The sequence below is a fragment of the Coregonus clupeaformis genome, unplaced genomic scaffold (assembly GCF_020615455.1).
Source record: "Coregonus clupeaformis isolate EN_2021a unplaced genomic scaffold, ASM2061545v1 scaf1973, whole genome shotgun sequence".
Lineage (NCBI taxonomy): Eukaryota > Metazoa > Chordata > Actinopteri > Salmoniformes > Salmonidae > Coregonus > Coregonus clupeaformis.
Genome location: NW_025535427.1, coordinates 52,501 through 77,500, shown reverse-complemented (window position 1 = coordinate 77,500; position 25,000 = coordinate 52,501). Strand labels below are relative to the sequence as shown.

Here is a 25,000-nt window from a genome sequence, read left to right as displayed (position 1 = left end):
CCTGCTTAGCCTTCGTAATCGGTGCTATTACGGTAGCTACCGCATGACACACGTATGTGTGTGTGCGTGCCTGCATGCTTGTGAGAGCGTTTGTGTGTGTATGTATCTATGTAAAGCCATTAGGTAATTCATATGTGGGCTATGCAGCACTGTAGAACCGTGCCAAGGCTAGAGTACTGCTGCACTGGAGAGGACTGGAGAGGACTGGAGAGGACTGGAGAGGACTGGAGAGGACTGGATAGGGCTGGAGAGGACTGGAGAGGACTGGAGAGGACTGGAGAGGACTGGAGAGGGCTTGAGAGTGCTGGAGAGGACTGGATAGGACTGGATATGGCTGGAGAGTTCTGGAGAGGGCTGGAGAGGGCTGGAGAGGACTGGAGAGGACTGGAGAGGACTGGATAGGGCTGGAGAGGGCTGGAGAGGACTGGAGAGGACTGGAGAGGACTGGGAGAGGGCTTGAGAGGGCTGGAGAGGACTGGAGAGGACTGGATAGGGCTGGAGAGGACTGGAGAGGACTGGATAGGGCTGGAGAGGGCTGGAGAGGGCTGAGAGGGCTGAAGGGCTGAGAGGGCTGGAGAGGACTGGATAGGGCTGGAGAGGACTGGAGAGGACTGGATAGGGCTGGAGAGGACTGGAGAGGACTGGATAGGGCTGGAGAGGGCTGGAGAGGGCTGGATAGGGCTGGAGAGGGCTGGAGAGGGCGGGAGAGGGCTGAGAGGGCTGGAGAGGGCTGGAGAGGACGGGAGAGGGCTTGAGAGGGCTGGAGAGGGCTGGAGAGGACGGGAGAGGGCTGGAGAGGGCTGGAGAGGACGGGAGAGGGGTGGAGAGGGCTGGAGAGGGCTGCAATCTTTGTGTGTCTCTGTGGGTGTTTATCTCTCTGTGTGTGTGTGTGTGTTTGTGTGTATGGGTGTGTGTGTACAGTGCGTTCGGAAAGTATTCAGACCCCTTGACTTTTTCCACATTTTGTTCAGTTACAGCCTTATTCTAAAATTGATTAAATAAATAAAAATCCTCATCAATCTACACACAATACCCCATAACGACATTTTTAGAAATGTTTGCAATAAAAAAAAAAGAAATACCTTATTTACATAAGTAATCAGACCCTTTGCTATGAGACACGAAATTGAGCTCAGGTGCATCCTGTTTCCATTGATCATCCTTGAGATGTTTCTACAACTTGATTGGAGTCCACCTGTGGTCAATTCAATTGATTGGACATAATTTGGAAAAGCACACACCTGTCTATATAAGATCCCACAGTTATCAGTGCATGTCAGAGAAGAAACCAAGCCATGAGGTCGAAGGAATTGTCCGTAGAGCTCCGAGACAAGATTGTGTCGAGGCACAGATCTGGGGAAGGGTACCAAAATATTTCTGCAGCATTGAAGGTCCCCAAGAACACAGTGGCCTCCGTCATTCTTAAATGGAAGAAGTTTGGAACCACCAAGACTCATCCTAGAGCCGGCTGCCCGGCCAAACTGAGCAATCGCGGGAGAAGGGCCTTGGTCAGGGAGGTGACCAAGAGTCCGATGGCTACTCTGACAGAGCTCTAGAGTTCCTCTGTGGAGATGAGAGAAACTTCCAGAAGGACAACCATCTCTGCAGCACTCCACCAATCAGGCCTTTATGGTAGAGTGGCCAGACGGAAGCCACTCCTCAGTAAAAGGCACATGACAGCCCGCTTGGAGTTTGCCAAAAGGCACCTAAAGGACTCTCAGATCATGAGAAACAAGAATCTCTGGTCTGATGAAACCAACATTGAACTCTTTGGCCTGAATGCCAAGCGTCACATCTGGAGGAAACCTGGCACCATCCCTACGGTGAATCATGGGGGTGGCAGCATGCAGTGGGGATGTTTTCAGCGACAGGAACTGGGAGACTAATCAGGATCGAGGGAAATATGAACGGAGCAAAGTACAGAGAGATCCTTGATGAAAACCTGCTCCAGAGCCCTCAGGACCTCAGACTGGGGCGAAGGTTCACCTTCCAATAGGACAATGACCCTCAGCACACAGCCAAGACAACGCAGGAGTGTCTTCGGGACAAGTCTCTGAATGTCCTTGAGTGGCCCAGCCAGAGCCCAGACTTGAACCCGATCTAACATCTCTGGAGAGACCTGAAAATAGCTGTGCAGCGACACTCCCCATCCAACCTGACAGAGCTTGAGAGGATCTGCAGAGAACAAATGGGAGAAACTCCCCAAATACAGGTGTGCTAAGCTTAGTAAGCCATACCCAAGAAGACCTGAGGCTGTAATCGCTGCCAAAGGTGCTTCAACAAAGTACTGAGTAAAAAAGTCTGAATACTTATGAATGTTTTTTTGGTGCAAACATTTCTAAAAACCTGTTTTTGCTTTGTCATTATGTCAGTGTGTGTAGATCGATGAGGAAAGAAAACAATTGTAACAACACAATCTGTCAGGTGGTGTAACGTAACAATCTGTCAGGTGGTGTAACGATACAATCTGTCAGGTGGTGTAACGTAACAATCTGTCAGGTGGTGTAACGTAACAATCTGTCAGGTGGTGTAACGTAACAATCTGTCAGGTGGTGTAACGTAACAATCTGTCAGGTGGTGTAACGTAACAATTCGTCAGGTGGTGTAACGTAACAATCTGTCAGGTGGTGTAACGTAACAATCTGTCAGGTGGTGTAACGTAACAATCTGTCAGGTGGTGTAACGTAACAATCTGTCAGGTGGTGTAACGTAACAATCTGTCAGTTGGTGTAACAACACAAAACACGGCGAGGGTTACCGAGGAAGGCGGACGGGAGACAGTTCCATTGCTACGGGAAACCATGACGCTGATTCCGGTTTCCACGAACGGGACGGAGAAATCGATGACCTCAGAACGCTCCTCATTGATCGTCAGAGAGCCGACGGCCATGACAGCTTTCTTATAGACCACCTGGGAGGGAGGGAAGGACAGAGGGAAGGAGGGAGGGAAAGAGGGAGGGAAGGAGGGAGGGAAGGAGGGAGGGAAGGAGAGAGAGAGGGAGGAGAGGGGGAGGAGGGAGGGAAGGAGGGAGGGAAGGAGGGAGGGAAGGAGAGAGGGAAGGAGGGAGGGAAGGAGAGAGAGAGGGAGGAGAGAGGGGGGAGAGGGGGAGGAGAGAGGGAGGAGGAAGGGAAGGAGAGAGGGAAGGAGGGAGGGAAGGAGGGAGGGAAGGAGGAGAGAGGGAAGGAGAGAGGGAAGGAGGGAGGGAAGGAGGGAGGGAAGGAGAAGAGAGGGAGGAGAGGGGGAGGAGAGGGGGAGGGGAGAGGGAGGAGGGAGGAAAGGAGGGAGGGAAGGAGAGAGAGAGGGAGGAGAGAGGGAAGGAGAGAGAGAGGGAGGAGAGAGGGAGAATGGAGGGAGAAAGAGATGTAGAGGGAGAGATGGAGGGAAAGAGAGAGAAATTATGGGTTAAACTTTCATCTAGTGTGTTAGCGTGTTGTTGGGATGTAGCTCAGTTGGTAGAGCATGGCGTTTGCAATTGCCAGGGTTGTGGGTTCGTTTCCCACGGGGGGCCAGTATGAAAAAATATATAAAAAAATAATAATGTATGCACTCACTAACTGTAAGTCGCTCTGGATAAGAACGTCTGCTAAATGACTAAAATGTAAATGTAAAAATGTTGTTGATGTCGTTAGCAGGAAGTCACTCCGCTGTGTATTATGATGCTACAGTATATGCTGAGTATACCTTTAGCCATTAGCTAAAACAGAGTCAAATAATGCTACAGTATATTGCTGAGTATACCGTTAGCCATTAGCTAAAACAGAGTCAAATGATGCTACAGTATATTGCTGAGTATACCTTTAGCCATTAGCTAAAACAGAGTGAAATGATGCTACAGTATATTGCTGAGTATACCGTTAGCCATTAGCTAAACAGGGTAAAATGAAATTCAAAGTATGATATTATATTATTATTATTATTATTATTATTATTATTATTATTATTATTATTATTATATATTATCACTCACCTCTCCCACCATCCCGTTCCACACGTTGTTGATCTTCTTGCCATGTTTACCGTTGGTAACCAGGTAGAGATCGTAGGTGAACTTCACATACTTAGCGATCTTCTTCAGGATGTCGATGCAGAATCCTTTACAGCACTTTTTAATGTACGTCCCGCCCGCCTCTGTAGTGTTGCTGTGGAAACAACAAAGAATGACATGGCTGAAACTGTATTACCCCTTTTTATATAGACATCTTTCATTGGCTGAAGATTTCAGAACCTTTAGAACCCCATTGGTTAAAACTTTCTGAGTACTCTTTTATACGGACATCTGCCATTAGCAGAATGGCATAACCTGTTAAAATGGCCATGTGTCTATTGGCTGAAGACTTCAGAAATCCTCTGATGTCATGGAATTAGCATCTTTAGTAGACACTAGAAGAAGAGAGATGAAACATGATCCATCAAAGACGTGAAGAGAGAGAGAGCCAGAGATAGAGATATAGAAGTGGAGAGAGAGAGCCAGAGATAGAGGAAGAGATATAGAAGTGGAGAGAGAGAGCCAGAGATAGAGGAAGAGATATAGAAGTGGAGAGAGAGAGCCAGAGATAGAGGAAGAGATATAGAAGTGGAGAGAGAGAGCCAGAGATAGAGGAAGAGATATAGAAGTGGAGAGAGAGAGCCAGAGATAGAGGAAGAGATATAGAAGTGGAGAGAGAGAGCCAGAGATAGAGGAAGAGATATAGAAGTGGAGAGAGAGAGATTTGATCTCCATGTGATAACTGAAACAGTAAGGAAGATTCCATTCTACCTCACACAGCTGGGCACGGCCCTTGAAATGCTACTGTAACAGAATAGGTCTGTCTGTCTCCATGTCTCTTTCTGCTTTAACCATGTCTGCATCTAATATTTCCCATGGTGTATATACTGTATATAGCTTCCTATCCATCCCTTCCCCTCTTCCTCACTCCTCCTCCCTCACTCCTCCTCTCTCCTCTCCCTCTCTCCTCTCCTCCCTTCCCCTCTCCCTCACTCCTCCCTTCTCCTCTCCTCCTCTCTCCTCTCCTCCCTTCCCCCACTCCCTCACTCCTCCTCTCTCCTCTCCTCCTGTTCCTCTCCTCCCTTCCCCTCTCCCTCACTCCTCCCCTCTCCTCTCCTCCCTTCCCCACTCCCTCACTCCTCCTCTCTCCTCTCCTCCTGTTCCTCTCCTCCCTTCCCCTCTCCCTCACTCCTCCTCTCTCCTCTCCTCCCTTCCCCTCTCCCTCACTGCTCCTCTCTCCTCTCCTCCTCTCTCCTCTCCTCCCTTCCCCTCTCCCTCACTCCTCCTCTCTCTCTCCCTCCTGTTCCTCTCCCCTCCCCTCTCCCTCACTCCTCCTCCTCCTCTCCCTCCTTCCTCTCCTCCCCTCTCCCTCACTCCTCCTCTCTCCTCTCCTCCTCTCTCCTCTCCGCCTTTCTCCTCCATCCCCAGTCCCCGGCACAGAGAGACTGATCTAACTCTGGGTTATTGAAATGGGCCTCGCTCTCCACAGGAGCGTAACAGACAGGCAGCAGGTAGCAGTTTAACTCACACACACACACACACACACACATTGTACTGTACTGTACTTTACTGTCCTGTACTGCACTGTCCTGTCCTGTCCTGTCCTGTCCTGTCCTGTCCTGTCCTGTCCTGCACTGTCCTGTCCTGTCCTGTCCTGTCCTGTCCTGTCCTGTCATGTCATGTCCTGTCCTGTCCTGTCCTGTCCTGCACTGTCCTGTCCTGTCCTGTCATGTCCTGTCCTGTCCTGTCCTGTCCTGTCCTGCACTGTCCTGTCCTGTCCTGCACTGTCCTGTCCTGTCCTGTCCTGTCCTGTCATGTCCTGTCCTGTCCTGTCCTGTCCTGTCCTGTCCTGTCATGTCCTGTCCTGTCCTGTCCTGTACTGTACTGCACTCTTTTCCTGCTCCTTGCCTCAACGTCTTATCTAGCTGTATGCCCTGAACTGCTACAAAAGTAGGATTGATCTCATTGGTGCAGAGGTGGGCATAGTTGATCGGAGTTGTGCTGATTGGTGCAGAGTTGATCAGAGTTGTTACTGATTGGTGCAGAGTTGATCAGAGTTGTTACTGATTGGTGCAGAGTTGATCAGAGTTGTACATACTTCAACTATAGAGCCACATTAATGAACTCATATATCTCTCCTCCTCTCCTCTCCTCTCCTCTCCTCTCCTCTCCTCTCCTCTCCTCCCTCTCCTCTCCTCTCCTCCTCCTCCCCCTCCCCCTCCCCCCCCCCTCCCCCCCCCTCCCCTCCCCTCCCCTCCCTCTCCTCTCCTCTCCTCTCTTCCTCTCCCTCCCTCCCTCCCTCCTCTCCCTCCCCCTCTCCTCTCCTCTCCTCTCCTCTCCTCCTCTCCTCTCCTCTCCTCTCCCTCTCTCTCCTCTCCTCTCCTCTCCTCCTCTCCTCTCCTCCCTCCTCTCCCTCTCCTCTCCTCTCCTCTCCTCTCCTCTCCCTCTCCCTCCTCCTCTCCCTCTCCCTCTCCTCCCCTCCCCCTCCCTCCCCCCCTCCTCCCTCCCTCCCTCCCTCCTCTCCCTCCTCTCCTCTCTCTCCTCTCCTCTCCTTTTCTCTTCCTCTTCTCCTCCTCTCCTTTCCTCTCCTCTCTTCTCCTCCTCTCCCTCCTCCTCCTCTTCCTCCTCCCTCTCCTCTCCTCTCCTCTCCTCCCTCTCCTCTCCTCTCCTCTCCTCCTCCTCTCCCTCTCCCTCTCCTCCCTCCCTCTCCTCTCCTCTCCTCTCCTTCCTCTCCCTCCTCTCCTTCTCTCTCCCTCCTCCTCTCCTCCTTCCTCTCCCCCCCTCCCCTCTCCCTCTCTCCTCTCCTCTCTCTCCTCTGTAGAGAGGCTGTGGATGTGACAGTTATCCATGTGTAATCACCCAGCCATCTGTGTGTGTGAATCTAAGAACCCCAGAGTTCAGAAACACACACACACACACCTGGGACCCTCATTTAACTTGTAGATATTCTGTGATGAGGAAGAGATGTCCTTTAGCCGTCAAACAGACCAACTGACTACTAAAGTCACAATGTTCTCTTCAACTACGGGGCTCTGGGGATTAAGGTATAGTGGAACGGAGGACCTCTATAATTCAAGAACTTTAGAACTCTGGAACTCTAAAAACTTTACAACTAGAACTTTGGAATTGTAGAACTCTAGAAATAGAACGTTGGAACTTTAGAACGCAAACTTTGGAATTCAGTGTACTTGGGCAGGTTGCTAGGGATTCCAACCTTCTCTAAAAACCTTATACTGCTGAGGTCCCAATAAGTTGGCGGCAGATAGTCTAGTTGTTAGAGTGTTGGGTCAGAAACCGAAAGGATGGTGGGGGGGAGTGGGAGATAGAGAGAAAGGGGGATGGTGGGGGGAGATAGAGAGAAAGGGGGATGGTGGGGGGAGGGGAAGATAGAGAGAAAGGGGGATGGTGGGGGGAGAGAGAGAGAAAGGGGGATGGTGGGGGGAGATAGAGAGAAAGGGGGATGGTGGGGGGAGGGGAAGATAGAGAGAAAGGGGGATGGTGGGGGGAGAGAGAGAGAAAGGGGGATTGGCGATGAAGAGGTAGTCCTATCCCCCCACTAAGAGAGAGAACACACACACAAGTAGGAAGAATAATATAACCACTAGAAAGACAGAGAGAGAGAGGGGAGGAGAGAGAGAGAGAGAGAGAGAGAGAGAGAGAGAGAGAGAGAGAGAGAGAGAGAGAGAGAGAGAGAGAGAGAGAGAGAGAGAGAGAGAGAGAGTAGAGAGAGAGAGAGAGAGAGAGAGAGAGAGAGAGAGAGAGAGAGAGAGAGAGAGAGAGAGAGAGAGAGAGAGACAGAGAGACAGAGAGAGAGACAGAGACAGAGACAGAGAGAGAGAGAGAGAGAGAGAGAGAGAGAGAGAGAGAGAGAGAGAGAGAGAGAGAGTTAGAGAGAGAGAGAGAGAGAGAGAGAAGTAGGGTCCTCTCTGGGTCTGATGAGGTGATAGGTTTGGGACAGAGGGTAATGGAATATGGAGCTGCAACACTAATTATACTGCTCTGCTGTCGCTCTCTCTCACACACACACACACACACAAAACACACACACACACACAAACACACACAAAAACACACACACACACAAAACACACACACACACACGCACAAACACCTGATATGAACACACACCATCACACACACACTCCTGTTCTATAAGAGGTCTGTGTCAGATATAGAGTCAGCAGTTGTCTGTTAGTGCGGTCGGTCGATAGAGGATCTGAATTAATTTACTTTCTTTTTCATTACTGGAGAGGGAGAGAGAGAGAAATAGTTACGAAAATATTTAATAAATAAACTAAAGTAAAAAAATTAACACAAAAAGTAACACAGTAAAATAACAATAACGAGGCTCTATACAGGGGGTACCGCTACCGAGTCAATGTGCGGTGGTACAGGTTAGTCGAGGTAATTTGTGCATGTAGAACTATGCATACATAATAAACAGCGAGTAGCAGCAGTGTAAAAACAAAGGGGGAGTGGGGGGTCAATGTAAATAGTCCGGGTGGCCATTTGATTAATTGTTCAGCAGTCTTATGGCTTGGGGGTAGAAGCTGTTAAGGAGCCTTTTGGACCTAGACTTGGCGCTCCGGTACCGCTTGCCGTGCGGTAGCAGAGAGAACAGTCTATGACTAGGGTGGCTGGAGTCTTTGACAATTTCTAGGGCCTTCCTCAGACACCGCCTGGTATAGAGGTCCTGGATGGCAGGAAGCTTGGCCCCAGTGATGTAGTGGGCCGTACGCACTACCCCGGTCGGAGGCCGAGAAGTTGCTGCTGTATAACTTTTTGAGGATCTGGGGACCCATGCCAAATCTTTTCAGTCTCCTGAGGGGGAAAAGGTGTTGTCGTGCCCTCTTCACGACTGTCTTGGTGTGTTTGGACCATGATAGTTTGTTGGTGATGTGGACACCAAGGAACTTGAAGCTCTCAACCTGTTCCACTACAGCCCCATCGATGAGAATGGGGGCGTGCTCGGTCCTCCTTTTCCTGTAGTCCACCATCATCTCCTTTGTCTTGATCACGTTGAGGGAGAGGTTGTTGTCCTGGCACCACACGGCCAGGTCTCTGGCCTTCTCCCTATAGGCTGTCTCATCGTTGTCGGTGATCAGGCCTACCACTGTTGTGTCATCAGCAAACGATGATAGTGTTGGAGACGTGCTTGGCCCAGCAGTCGTGGGTGAACAGGGAGTAGAGGAGGGGACTGAGCATGCACCCCTGAGGGGCCCCCGTGTTGAGGATCAGCGTGGCGGATGTGTTGTTACCTACCCTTACCACCTGGGGGCGGCCCGTCAGGAAGTCCAGGATCCAGTTGCAGAGGGAGGTGTTTAGTCCCAGGGTCCTTAGCTTAGTGATGAGCTTTGTGGGCACTATGGTGTTGAACGCTGAGCTGTAGTCAATGAATAGCATTCTCACACATATGTTCCTTTTGTCCAGGTGGGAAAGGGCAGTGTGGAGTGCGATTGAGATTGCGTCATCTGTGGATCTGTTGGGCGGTATGCGAATTGGAGTGGGTCTAGGGTTTCTGGGATGATGATGTTGATGTGAGCCGTGACCAGCCTTTCAAAGCACTTCATGGCTACAGACGTGAATGTTTACTGTTTACTGTGTCATTTTTATTGTTTATTTCACTTTTGTTTGCTATCTACTTCACTTGCTTTGGCAATGTTAACATACGTTTCCCATGCCAATAAAGCCCTTAAATTGAATTGAGAGATAGAGAGAGAGAGAGAGAGAGAGAGAGAGAGAGAGAGAGAGAGAGAGAGAGAGAGAGAGAGAGAGAGAGAGAGAGAGAGAGAGAGAGAGAGAGAGAGAGAGGGAGATGGATGGATGGATATATAGATAGATAGATATACAGACAGACAGACAGACAGACAGACAGACAGACAGACAGACAGACAGACAGACAGACAGACAGACAGACAGACAGACAGACAGACAGACAGACAGACAGACAGACAGACAGACAGATAGATAGATAGATAGATAGATAGATAGATGGAGGAGAGGAGAGACAGAGGGATAGAGGGAGGGAGGGAGGAGAGGAGAGAGGGAGGGAGACAGAGGGAGAGAGGGAGGGATAGAGGGAGGAGAGGAGAGAGGGAGGGATAGAGGGAGGAGAGGAGAGAGGGAGGGATAGAGGGAGAGACTCACTCCTTGATATGCTTCCTACAGGGAACAGAGTTCCTCATACAGGTTCCAGTGAGTCTCTCCACGTCCTCTACGATGACAAAGGGTTTCTCCTCCAGAGTCACTATGGACAGATGGTTGTCGTCCGTCTCCGCGTCGCCGAAAGAGTTGAAGCGCGGCCACACGTGGTACTTCAACGTCAGGCTACGGTTGTCCAGGCGACCCATCTGGAGACGCACAGGGACACAAGGTTACATGGTTGGACACACATAAACACACACACACACACATACATACGCTATAAAACGATCACACACACACACACATACAGAGCCTTCAGATAGTATTAATACCCCTTGACTATTCCCTATTCCACATGTTTTTGTGTTCCAGCCTGAATTCAAAATGGATTAACTAGATTTTTTTTCTCACCCATCTACACACAATACCCCCATAGTGACAAAGTGAAAACATGTTTTTAGAAATGTTTGCAAATTTATTGAAAATTAAATATCTCATTTCCATAAGTATTCACACCCCTGAGTCAATACATGGTAGAATCACCTTTGGCAGCGATTACAGCTGTGAGTCTTTCTGGGTAAGTCTCTAAGAGCTTTCCACACCTGGATTGTACAATATTTGCACATTACTCTTTAAAAAAACAAATTCAAGCTCTGTTAAGTTTGTTGTCGATCATTGCTAGACAGCCATTTTCAAGTCTTGCCATAGATTTTCAAGTCGATTTAAGTTAAGTTCAAACTGTAACTAGGCCACTCAGGAACCTTCAATGTTGTCTTGGTAAGCAACTCCAGTGTATATTTGGCCTTGTGTTTTAGGTTATTGTCCTGCTGAAAGATTAATTCATCTCCCAGTGTCTGGTGGAAAGCAGACTGAACCAGGTTTTCCTCTAGGATTTTGCTTGTGCTTAGCTCCATTCTGTTTCTTTTCCATCCTGCAAAACTCCCCCAGGCCTTAACGATTACAAGCATACCTATACCATGATGTATCCACCACTATGCTTGAAAATATGACGAGTGGTACTCAGTAATGTGTTGTATTGGATTTGCCTCAAACATAACACTTTCTATCTAGGACAAAACATGTTTGTTTTTTTTGCAGTATTACTTTAGTGCCTTGTTGCAAACCGAATGCATGTTTTGGAATATTTTGTATTCTGTACAGGCTTCCTTCTTTTCACTCTGTCAATTAGGTTAGTGTTGTGGAGTAACTACAATGTTGTTGATCCATCCTCAGTTTTCTCCTTTCACAGCCATTAAACTCTGTAACTGTTTTAACGTCACCATTGGACTTTAAAACATGTTGAAATCCCTAAGCCTCATTGTGAAATCCCTAAGCGGTTTCCTTCCTCTCCGGCAACTAAGTTAGGAAGGACGCCTGTATCTTTGTAGTGACTGGTTGTAATGATACACCACCCAAAGTGTAATTAATAACTTCACCATGATCAGCTCAAACGGATATTCAATGTCTGATTTTTTATTTTTTACCCATCTACTAATAGGTGCCCTTCTTTGTGAGTCATTGGAAAACCTCCCTGGTCTTTGTGGTTGAATTTGTGTTTGAAATTCACTGCTGGACTGAGGGACCTTACAGATAATTGTATATGTGGTATACAGAGATGAGATAGTCATTCAAAAATCATGTTAAACACTATTATTGGACACAGAGAGTTCATGCAACTTATTATGTGACTTGTTAAGCACATTTCTACTCCTGAACTTATTTAGGCTTGCCATAACATTTACATTTTAGTCATTTAGCAGACGCTCTTATCCAGAGCGACTTACAGTTAGTGAGTGCATACATTATTTTTTTCATACTGCCCCCCATGGGACTCGAACCCACAACCCTGGCATTGCAAACGCCATCCCTGCCGGCCAAACCCTGGACGACGCTGGGCCAATTGTGTGCCGCCCCATGTCTCCCGGTCGCAGCCGGCTACGACAGAGCCTGGATTTGAACCAGGATCTCTAGTGGCACAGTTAGCACTGCGCCACTCGGGAGGTAACAAAGGGGGTGAATACTTATTGACTCAAGACATTTCAGCTTCTCATTTTTAATTAAATTTGTAAACATGTCTTTAAACATAATTCCACTTTGACATTATGGGGTATTTGTGTGTAGGCCAGTGACACAACATCTCAATGTAATCCATTTTGAATTCAGGCTGTTAGTAACACAGTGAAATGTGTAAAAAGTTAAGTGGTGTGAATACTTTCTGAAAGCACTGTACCTATAAAAACACACATAAATATATAATATATATTTATAATATATAAAAAAATATAGCTAAAATGTGGAAAAAAATAGAAAAAGGCAAGAGGCACAAAGTTTAAAGTTTACATTTGACATTTGAGTCATTTTACTGTTTACTGATCATTCAGGCCCAACTTGTGGTAGCAGCGCTGCCCCACTTATTGAAGACTTAAAAGATATATTTAAAACAGACAGGATCACTGGCCTACTTACACTACAGCACACTCGAGGTTGACACAGGACGGAAAATTCCTGGCTCGTCCTGTCAAATTTTGTTTTCCTGTGCTGTACTGATCCGGCAACAAGTTCTACAACCCCAGAAACTTTCCTGTCCCCTTTCTGATAAAAAAAATCACTCCCGTGCTCATTTTTTTTTTCTCTCGCAGAAATATGTTTATGGCTATTGTGTTTGTTTAGTCATGCAATATGCGACTGTGATATGTGTTTGTCCCACTTATTTTAGTTAAATACACTGACTTTAGGTCTAAATCGCTTGGTAAGATACTAATATTTACTCCCGAGTGGCGCAGTGGTCTAAGGCACTGCATCGCAGTGCTAACTGTGCCACTAGAGATCCTGGTTCGAATCCAGGCTCTGTCGCAGCCGGCCGCGACAGGGAGACTCATGGGGCGGTGCACAATTGGCCCAGGGTAGGGGAGGGAATGGCCGGCAGGGATGTAGCTCAGTTGGTGGAGCATGGTGTTTGCAACGCCAGGGTTGTGGGTTCAATTCCCACGGGGGGCCAGTATAAAAAAATATATATTCACTAACTGTAAGTCGCTCTGTATAAGAGCGTCTGCCAAATGACAAAAAAATAAAAAATAAAAATAAAGTAAGAGCATATTCTAAATGACCTATATGTAGATGGATAAGGATGGAGGATGAGGACAAAGACCCCAGCAGGAAGTTCTGCTCAGCACAGCACCGCCATAAATAAATGTACATATTACTTCAACTACCTCAACTAGCCGGTGCCCCCCGCGCATTGACTCTGCACCGGTACCCCCCTGTATATATAGCCTCCCTACTGTTATTTTATTTTACTTCTGCTCTTTTTTCTCTCAACATTTTTTTGTTGATGTTTTATTTTTATTTTTTGTTAAAAAAATAAATGCACTGTTGGTTAAGGGCTTGTAAGTAAGCATTTCACTCTAATGTCTGCACCTGTTGTATTCGGCGCATGTGACCAATACAAATTTGATTTGATTTGAATCTGTAGCCTACAGCTGAGCACTGAGCACATACACAGAGCATTATTCGGAAAATATTCAGACCCCTTGTCTTTGTCCACATTTTGTTTACGTTACAGCCTTATTCTAAAATGGATTCAAATACATGCAGAAATCAATCTGTTGTTTATTTCACTCTTCACCTCAGATGGCTTGGGGTTTAGTTCAAAACAGGAACATTTGGGCTTGTTAGGAGTCGAGCGGCTTAAGGACGCGTGTCCTCCTCTCCTATTTGATTCAACCGCAGCATTTTTTTTTTACAAGCCGTGTACTCGCTTCCTTTCCTTGTCAAGGACAACTCCATCCAATGTTACTAAAACATCGCTCTTTCCTTGGCTAGGTTAGTTATGGGTCCTCGGGCTGCAACAAGACATTGCAATTCAATTGAAGGCTTCATCATTTAGCCCTACTGACCTAGGTTGGCATCTGACACTGAGGTAGCCTAGTGACTGGTATCAACTGGAGCGAGGCGAGAGTCACTGAGGTAGCCTAGTGACTGGTATCAACTGGAGCGAGGCGAGAGTCACTGAGGTAGCCTAGTGACTGGTATCAACTGGAGCGAGGCGAGAGTCACTGAGGTAGCCTAGTGACTGGTATAAACTGGAGCGAGGCGAAAGTCACTGAGGTAGCCTAGTGACTGGTATCAACTGGAGCGAGGCGAGAGTCACTGAGGTAGCCTAATGACTGGTATCAACTGGAGCGAGGCGAGAGTCACTGAGGTAGCCTAGTGACTGGTATCAACTGGAGCGAGGCGAGAGTCACTGAGGTAGCCTAGTGACTGGTATCAACTGGAGCGAGGCGAGAGTCACTGAGGTAGCCTAGTGACTGGTATCAACTGGAGCGAGGCGAGAGTCACTGAGGTAGCCTAGTGACTGGTATAAACTGGAGCGAGGCGAAAGTCACTGAGGTAGCCTAGTGACTGGTATCAACTGGAGCGAGGCGAGAGTCACTGAGGTAGCCTAGTGACTGGTATCAACTGGAGCGAGGCGAGAGTCACTGAGGTAGCCTAGTGACTGGTATCAACTGGAGCGAGGCGAGAGTCACTGAGGTAGCCTAGTGACTGGTATCAACTGGAGCGAGGCGAGAGTCACTGAGGTAGCCTAGTGACTGGTATCAACTGGAGCGAGGCGAGAGTCACTGAGGTAGCCCAGTGACTGGTATCAACTGGAGCGAGGCGAGAGTCACTGAGGGTAGCCTAGTGACTGGTATCAACTGGAGCGAGGCGAGAGTCACTGAGGTAGCCTAGTGACTGGTATCAACTGGAGCGAGGCGAGAGTCACTGAGGTAGCCTAGTGACTGGTATCAACTGGAGCGAGGCGAGAGTCACTGAGGTAGCCTAGTGACTGGTATCAACTGGAGCGAGGCGAGAGTCACTGAGGTAGCCTAGTGACTGGTATCAACTGGAGAGAGGCGAGAGTCACTGAGGTAGCCTAGTGACTGGTATCAACTGGAGCGAGGCGAGAGTCACTGAGGCAGCCTAGTGACTGGTATCAACTGGAGCGAGGCGAGAGTCACTGAGGTAGCCTAGTGACTGGTATCAACTGGAGCGAGGCGAGAGTCACTGAGGTAGCCTAGTGACTGGTATCAACTGGAGCGAGGCGAGAGTCACTGAGGTAGCCTAGTGACTGGTATCAACTGGAGCGAGGCGAGAGTCACTGAGGCAGCCTAGTGACTGGTATCAACTGGAGAGAGGCGAGAGTCACTGAGGTAGCCTAGTGACTGGTATCAACTGGAGCGAGGCGAGAGTCACTGAGGTAGCATAGTGACTGGTATCCAACTGGAGCGAGGCGAGAGTCACTGAGGTAGCCTAGTGACTGGTATCAACTGGAGCGAGGCGAGAGTCACTGAGGTAGCCTAGTGACTGGTATAAACTGGAGCGAGGCGAAAGTCACTGAGGTAGCCTAGTGACTGGTATCAACTGGAGCGAGGCGAGAGTCACTGAGGTAGCCTAGTGACTGGTATCAACTGGAGCGAGGCGAGAGTCACTGAGGCAGCCTAGTGACTGGTATCAACTGGAGAGAGGCGAGAGTCACTGAGGTAGCCTAGTGACTGGTATCAACTGGAGCGAGGCGAGAGTCACTGAGGTAGCATAGTGACTGGTATCAACTGGAGCGAGGCGAGAGTCACTGAGGTAGCCTAGTGACTGGTATCAACTGGAGCGAGGCGAGAGTCACTGAGGTAGCCTAGTGACTGGTATAAACTGGAGCGAGGCGAAAGTCACTGAGGTAGCCTAGTGACTGGTATCAACTGGAGCGAGGCGAAAGTCACTGAGGTAGCCTAGTGACTGGTATCAACTGGAGCGAGGCGAGAGTCACTGAGGTAGCCTAGTGACTGGTATCAACTGGAGCGAGGCGAGAGTCACTGAGGTAGCCTAGTGACTGGTATCAACTGGAGCGAGGCGAGAGTCACTGAGGTAGCCTAGTGACTGGTATCAACTGGAGAGAGGCGAGAGTCACTGAGGTAGCCTAGTGACTGGTATCAACTGGAGCGAGGCGAGAGTCACTGAGGTAGCCTAGTGACTGGTATCAACTGAGCGAGGCGAGAGTCACTGAGGTAGCCTAGTGACTGGTATCAACTGGAGCGAGGCGAGAGTCACTGAGGTAGCCTAGTGACTGGTATCAACTGGAGCGAGGCGAGAGTCACTGAGGTAGCCTAGTGACTGGTATCAACTGGAGCGAGGCGAGAGTCACTGAGGTAGCCTAGTGACTGGTATCAACTGGAGCGAGGCGAGAGTCACTGAGGTAGCCTCAGTGACTGGTATCAACTGGAGCGAGGCGAGAGTCACTGAGGTAGCCTAGTGACTGGTATCAACTGGAGCGAGGCGAGAGTCACTGAGGTAGCCTAGTGACTGGTATCAACTGGAGCGAGGCGAGAGTCACTGAGGTAGCCTAGTGACTGGTATCAACTGGAGCGAGGCGAGAGTCACTGAGGTAGCCTAGTGACTGGTATCAACTGGAGCGAGGCGAGAGTCACTGAGGTAGCCTAGTGACTGGTATCAACTGGAGCGAGGCGAGAGTCACTGAGGTAGCCTAGTGACTGGTATTAACTGGAGCGAGGCGAGAGTCACTGAGGTAGCCTAGTGACTGGTATCAACTGGAGAGAGGCGAGAGTCACTGAGGTAGCCTAATGACTGGTATTAACTGGAGCGAGGCGAGAGTCACTGAGGTAGCCTAGTGACTGGTATCAACTTAAGCGAGGCGAGAGTCACTGAGGCAGCCTAGTGACTGGTATCAACTGGAGAGAGGCGAGAGTCACTGAGGTAGCCTAGTGACTGGTATCAACTGGAGCGAGGCGAGAGTCACTGAGGTAGCATAGTGACTGGTATCAACTGGAGCGAGGCGAGAGTCACTGAGGTAGCCTAGTGACTGGTATCAACTGGAGCGAGGCGAGAGTCACTGAGGTAGCCTAGTGACTGGTATAAACTGGAGCGAGGCGAAAGTCACTGAGGTAGCCTAGTGACTGGTATCAACTGGAGCGAGGCGAGAGTCACTGAGGTAGCCTAGTGACTGGTATCAACTGGAGCGAGGCGAGAGTCACTGAGGCAGCCCTAGTGACTGGTATCAACTGGAGAGAGGCGAGAGTCACTGAGGTAGCCTAGTGACTGGTATCAACTGGAGCGAGGCGAGAGTCACTGAGGTAGCATAGTGACTGGTATCAACTGGAGCGAGGCGAGAGTCACTGAGGTAGCCTAGTGACTGGTATCAACTGGAGCGAGGCGAGAGTCACTGAGGTAGCCTAGTGACTGGTATAAACTGGAGCGAGGCGAAAGTCACTGAGGTAGCCTAGTGACTGGGTATCAACTGGAGCGAGGCGAAAGTCACTGAGGTAGCCTAGTGACTGGTATCAACTGGAGCGAGGCGAGAGTCACTGAGGTAGCCTAGTGACTGGTATCAACTGGAGCGAGGCGAGAGTCACTGAGGTAGCCTAGTGACTGGTATCAACTGGAGCGAGGCGAGAGTCACTGAGGTAGCCTAGTGACTGGTATCAACTGGAGAGAGGCGAGAGTCACTGAGGTAGCCTAGTGACTGGTATCAACTGGAGCGAGGCGAGAGTCACTGAGGTAGCCTAGTGACTGGTATCAACTGGAGCGAGGCGAGAGTCACTGAGGTAGCCTAGTGACTGGTATCAACTGGAGCGAGGCGAGAGTCACTGAGGTAGCCTAGTGACTGGTATCAACTGGAGCGAGGCGAGAGTCACTGAGGTAGCCTAGTGACTGGTATCAACTGGAGCGAGGCGAGAGTCACTGAGGTAGCCTAGTGACTGGTATCAACTGAGCGAGGCGAGAGTCACTGAGGTAGCCTAGTGACTGGTATCAACTGGAGCGAGGCGAGAGTCACTGAGGTAGCCTAGTGACTGGTATCAACTGGAGCGAGGCGAGAGTCACTGAGGTAGACTAGTGACTGGTATCAACTGAGCGAGGCGAGAGTCACTGAGGCAGCCTAGTGACTGGTATCAACTGGAGAGAGGCGAGAGTCACTGAGGTAGCCTAGTGACTGGTATCAACTGGAGCGAGGCGAGAGTCACTGAGGTAGCATAGTGACTGGTATCAACTGGAGCGAGGCGAGAGTCACTGAGGTAGCCTAGTGACTGGTATCAACTGGAGCGAGAGCGAGAGTCACTGAGGTAGCCCAGTGACTGGTATAAACTGGAGCGAGGCGAAAGTCACTGAGGTAGCCTAGTGACTGGTATCAACTGGAGCGAGGCGAAAGTCACTGAGGTAGCCTAGTGACTGGTATCAACTGGAGCGAGGCGAGAGTCACTGAGGTAGCCTAGTGACTGGTATCAACTGGAGCGAGGCGAGAGTCACTGAGGTAGCCTAGTGACTGGTATCAACTGGAGCGAGGCGAGAGTCACTGAGGTAGCCTAGTGACTGGTATCAACTGGAGAGAGGCGAGTCACTGAGGTAGCCTAGTGACTGGTATCAACTGGAGCGAGGCGAGAGTCACTGAGGTAGCCCTAGTGACTGGTATCAACTGGAGCGAGGCGAGAGTCACTGAGGTAGCCTAGTGACTGGTATCAACTGGAGCGAGGCGAGAGTCACTGAGGTAGCCTAGTGACTGGTATCAACTGGAGCGAGGCGAGAGTCACTGAGGTAGCCTAGTGACTGGTATCAACTGGAGCGAGGCGAGAGTCACTGAGGTAGCCTAGTGACTGGTATCAACTGGAGCGAGGCGAGAGTCACTGAGGTAGCCTAGTGACTGGTATCAACTGGAGCGAGGCGAGAGTCACTGAGGTAGCCTAGTGACTGGTATCAACTGGAGCGAGGCGAGAGTCACTGAGGTAGCCCTAGTGACTGGTATCAACTGGAGCGAGGCGAGAGTCACTGAGGTAGCCTAGTGACTGGTATCAACTGAGCGAGGCGAGAGTCACTGAGGTAGCCTAGTGACTGGTATCAACTGGAGCGAGGCGAGAGTCACTGAGGTAGCCTAGTGACTGGTATCAACTGGAGCGAGGCGAGAGTCACTGAGGTAGCCTAGTGACTGGTATTAACTGGAGCGAGGCGAGAGTCACTGAGGTAGCCTAGTGACTGGTATCAACTGGAGAGAGGCGAGAGTCACTGAGGTAGCCTAATGACTGGTATTAACTGGAGCGAGGCGAGAGTCACTGAGGTAGCCTAGTGACTGGTATCAACTGGAGCGAGGCGAGAGTCACTGAGGTAGCCTAGTGACTGGTATCAACTGGAGCGAGGCGAGAGTCACTGAGGTAGCCTAGTGACTGGTATCAACTGGAGAGGCGAGAGTCACTGAGGTAGCCTAGTGACTGGTATCAACTGGGGAGGCGAGAGTCACTGAGGTAGCCTAGTGACTGGTATCAACTGGAGCGAGGCGAGAGTCACTGAGGTAGCCTAGTGACTGATATCAACTGGAGCGAGGCGAGAGTCACTGAGGTAGCCTAGTGACTGGTATTAACTGGAGCGAGGCGAGAGTCACTGAGGTAGCCTAGTGACTGGTATCAACTGGAGCGAGGCGAGAGTCACTGAGGTAGCCTAGTGACTGGTATTAACTGGAGCGAGGCGAGAGTCACTGAGGTAGCCTAGTGACTGGTATCAACTGGAGCGAGGCGAGAGTCACTGAGGTAGCCTAGTGACTGGTATCAACTGGAGCGAGGCGAGAGTCACTGAGGTAGCCTAGTGACTGGTATCAACTGGAGAGAGGCGAGAGTCACTGAGGTAGCCTAGTGACTGGTATCAACTGGAGCGAGGCGAGAGTGAGCCAACGGAAGGGGGAAATTACCATACATTTTGGTATCGATATTTATTAAGTAAACAATATGATATTATATTAAGTAAACTATATTAGTAAACTATATTATATTAAGTAAACTATATTATATTATATTAGTAAACTATATTATATTATATTATATTAAGTAAACTATATTATATTATATTAAGTAAACTATATTAGTAAACTATGTTATATTATATTAAGTAAACTATATTATATTATATTAAGTAAAGTATATTATATTATATTAAGTAAACTATATTATATTATATTAAGTAAACTATATTAAGTAAACTATATTATATTATATTAAGTAAACTATATTATATTATATTAAGTAAACTATATTATATTATATTATATTAAGTAAACTATATTATATTATATTAAGTAAACTATAGTATATTATATTAAGTAAACTATATTAGTAAACTATATTAAGTAAACTATATTATATTATATTAAGTAAACTATATTATATTATATTATATTAAGTAAACTATATTATATTATATTAAGTAAACTATATTAGTAAACTATATTATATTATATTAAGTAAACTATATTATATTATATTATATTAAGTAAACTATATTATATTATATTAAGTAAACTATATTAGTAAACTATATTAAGTAAACTATATTATATTATATTAAGTAAAGTATATTATATTATATTAAGTAAACTATATTATATTATATTAAGTAAACTATATTAGTAAACTATATTATATTATATTAAGTAAACTATATTATATTATATTAAGTAAACTATATTAGTAAACTATATTAAGTAAACTATATTATATTATATTAAGTAAACTATATTATATTATATTAAGTAAACTATATTATATTATATTAAGTAAACTATATTATATTATATTAAGTAAACTATATTAGTAAACTATATTAAGTAAACTATATTATATTATATTAAGTAAACTATATTATTTTATATTATATTAAGTAAACTATATTATATTATATTAAGTAAACTATATTAGTAAACTATGTTATATTATATTAAGTAAACTATATTATATTATATGAAGTAAACTATATTAGTAAACTATATTAAGTAAACTATATTATATTATATTAAGTAAACTATATTATATTATATTAAGTAAACTGTATTATATTATATTAAGTAAACTATATTATATTATATTAAGTAAACTATATTATATTATATTAAGTAAACTATATTATATTATATTAAGTAAACTATATTAGTAAACTATATTAAGTAAACTATATTATATTATATTAAGTAAACTATATTATATTATATTAAGTAAAGTATATTATATTATATTAAGTAAACTATATTATATTATATTAAGTAAACTATATTAGTAAACTATATTATATTATATTATATTAAGTAAACTATATTAGTAAACTATATTAAGTAAACTATATTATATTATATTAAGTAAACTATATTATATTATATTATATTAAGTAAACTATATTATATTATATTAAGTAAACTATATTAGTAAACTATGTTATATTATATTAAGTAAACTATATTATATTATATGAAGTAAACTATATTAGTAAACTATATTAAGTAAACTATATTATATTATATTAAGTAAACTATATTATATTATATTAAGTAAACTATATTATATTATATTAAATAAACTATATTATATTATATTAAGTAAACTATATTATATTATATTAAGTAAACTATATTATATTATATTAAGTAAACTATATTATATTATATTAAGTAAACTATATTATATTATATTAAGTAAACTATATTAGTAAACTATATTAAGTAAACTATATTATATTATATTAAGTAAACTATATTATATTATATTAAGTAAACTATATTATATTATATTAAGTAAACTATATTAGTAAACTATATTAGTAAATTATATTAGTAAACTATATTAGGCCTAGCCTACAGAGTTGTTGTTTTGATTAAATGCTCCACACATTACATATTTCCACCCATAAAACACATTTATAACTATTCGTGTACTGTCCAGTCCTGTAGACTGTTGATCCTGTCTAGTCCTGTAGACTGTTGATCCTGTCCAGTCCTGTAGACTGTTGATCCTGTCCAGTCCTGTAGACTGTTGATCCTGTCCAGTCCTGTAGACTGTTGATCCTGTCCAGTCCTGTAGACTGTTGATCCTGTCCAGTCCTGTAGACTGTTGATCCTGTCCAGTCCTGTAGACTGTTGATCCTGTCCATTCCTGTAGACTGTTGATCCTGTCCAGTCCTGTAGACTGTTGATCCTGTCCAGTCCTGTAGACTGTTGATCCTGTCTAGTCCTGTAGACTGTTGATCCTGTCTAGTCCTGTAGACTGTTGATCCTGTCCAGTCCTGTAGACTGTTGATCCTGTCCAGTCCTGTAGACTGTTGATCCTGTCCAGTCCTGTAGACTGTTGATCCTGTCCAGTCCTGTAGACTGTTGATCCTGTCCAGTCCTGTAGACTGTTGATCCTGTCCATTCCTGTAGACTGTTGATCCTGTCCAGTCCTGTAGACTGTTGATCCTGTCCAGTCCTGTAGACTGTTGATCCTGTTCAGTCCTGTAGACTGTTGATCCTGTCCAGTCCTGTAGACTGTTGATCCTGTCCAGTCCTGTAGACTGTTGATCCTGTCCAGTCCTATAGACTGTTGATCCTGTCCATTCCTGTAGACTGTTGATCCTGTCCAGTCCTGTAGACTGTTGATCCTGTCCAGTCCTGTAGACTGTTGATCCTGTCCAGTCCTGTAGACTGTTGATCCTGTCCAGTCCTGTAGACTGTTGATCCTGTCCAGTCCTGTAGACTGTTGATCCTGTCCAGTCCTGTAGACTGTTGATCCTGTCCAGTCCTGTAGACTGTTGATCCTGTCCATTCCTGTAGACTGTGATCCTGTCCAGTCCTGTAGACTGTTGATCCTGTCCAGTCCTGTAGACTGTTGATCCTGTCCAGTCCTGTAGACTGTGATCCTGTCCATTCCTGTAGACTGTTGATCCTGTCCATTCCTGTAGACTGTTGATCCTGTCCAGTCCTGTAGACTGTTGATCCTGTCCAGTCCTGTAGACTGTTGATCCTGTCCAGTCCTGTAGACTGTTGATCCTGTCCATTCCTGTAGACTGTTGATCCTGTCCATTCCTGTAGACTGTTGATCCTGTCCAGTCCTGTAGACTGTTGATCCTGTCCAGTCCTGTAGACTGTTGATCCTGTCCAGTCCTGTAGACTGTTGATGCTGTCCAGTCCTGTAGACTGTTGATCCTGTCCAGTCCTGTAGACTGTTGATCCTGTCCATTCCTGTAGACTGTTGATCCTGTCCAGTCCTGTAGACTGTTGATCCTGTCCAGTCCTGTAGACTGTTGATCCTGTCCAGTCCTGTAGACTGTTGATCCTGTCCATTCCTGTAGACTGTTGATCCTGTCCATTCCTGTAGACTGTTGATCCTGTCCAGTCCTGTAGACTGTTGATCCTGTCCAGTCCTGTAGACTGTTGATCCTGTCCAGTCCTGTAGACTGTTGATCCTGTCCATTCCTGTAGACTGTTGATCCTGTCCATTCCTGTAGACTGTTGATCCTGTCCAGTCCTGTAGACTGTTGATCCTGTCCAGTCCTGTAGACTGTTGATCCTGTCCAGTCCTGTAGACTGTTGATGCTGTCCAGTCCTGTAGACTGTTGATCCTGTCCAGTCCTGTAGACTGTTGATCCTGTCCATTCCTGTAGACTGTTGATCCTGTCCAGTCCTGTAGACTGTTGATCCTGTCCAGTCCTGTAGACTGTTGATCCTGTCCAGTCCTGTAGACTGTTGATCCTGTCCATTCCTGTAGACTGTTGATCCTGTCCAGTCCTGTAGACTGTTGATCCTGTCCAGTCCTGTAGACTGTTGATCCTGTCCAGTCCTGTAGACTGTTGATCCTGTCCAGTCCTGTAGACTGTTGATCCTGTCCAGTCCTGGAGACTGTTGATCCTGTCCAGTCCTGTAGACTGTTGATCCTGTCCAGTCCTGTAGACTGTTGATCCTGTCCAGTCCTGTAGACTGTTGATCCTGTCCAGTCCTGTAGACTGTTGTAAACTTCACTCCCATTCCTGTCAGAATCCACAAAACCCGCGGGAGTCTTGTTCCCGTGTCAACCTCTACAACACACCATTCTATTATCTAGAACCCTGTCAACCTCTACAGCACACCATTCTATTATCTAGATCTAGTTAGACCTGAACACCGTTCTATTATCTAGATCTAGCTAGACCTGAACACCGTTCTATTATCTAGATCTAGTTAGACCTGAACACCATTCTATTATCTAGATCTAGTTAGACCTGAACACCATTCTATTATCTAGATCTAGTTAGACCTGAACACCATTCTATTATCTAGATCTAGTTAGACCTGAACACCGTTCTATTATCTAGATCTAGTTAGACCTGAACACCGTTCTATTATCTAGATCTAGTTAGACCTGAACACCATTCTATTATCTAGATCTAGTTAGACCTGAACACCGTTCTATTATCTAGATCTAGTAATACCTGAACACCATTCTATTATCTAGATCTAGTTAGACCTGAACACCATTCTATTATCTAGATCTAGTTAGACCTGAACACTGTTCTATTATCTAGATCTAGTTAGACCTGAACACCATTCTATTATCTAGATCTAGTTAGACCTGAACACCGTTCTATTATCTAGATCTAGTTAGACCTGAACACCATTCTATTATCTAGATCTAGTTAGACCTGAACACCATTCTATTATCTAGATCTAGTTAGACCTGAACACCATTCTATTATCTAGATCTAGTTAGACCTGAACACCGTTCTATTATCTAGATCTAGTTAGACCTGAACACCGTTCTATTATCCAGATCTAGTTAGACCTGAACACCGTTCTATTATCTAGATCTAGTTAGACCTGAACACCGTTCTATTATCTAGATCTAGTTAGACCTGAACACCATTCTATTATCTAGATCTAGTTAGACCTGAACACCGTTCTATTATCTAGATCTAGTTAGACCTGAACACCGTTCTATTATCTAGATCTAGTTAGACCTGAACACCGTTCTATTATCTAGATCTAGTTAGACCTGAACACCGTTCTATTATCTAGATCTAGTTAGACCTGAACACAACCGCCTTACGTTGCGTACATTTACAATGTTTGT

General features: G+C 46.0%; 1 pseudogene; it reads right to left on the bottom strand.

The window, feature by feature from the left end:
- The window catches only part of LOC123481164, a 46,254-nt pseudogene that overhangs the window by 5,418 nt on the left and 15,836 nt on the right, over window positions 1-25,000 (bottom strand).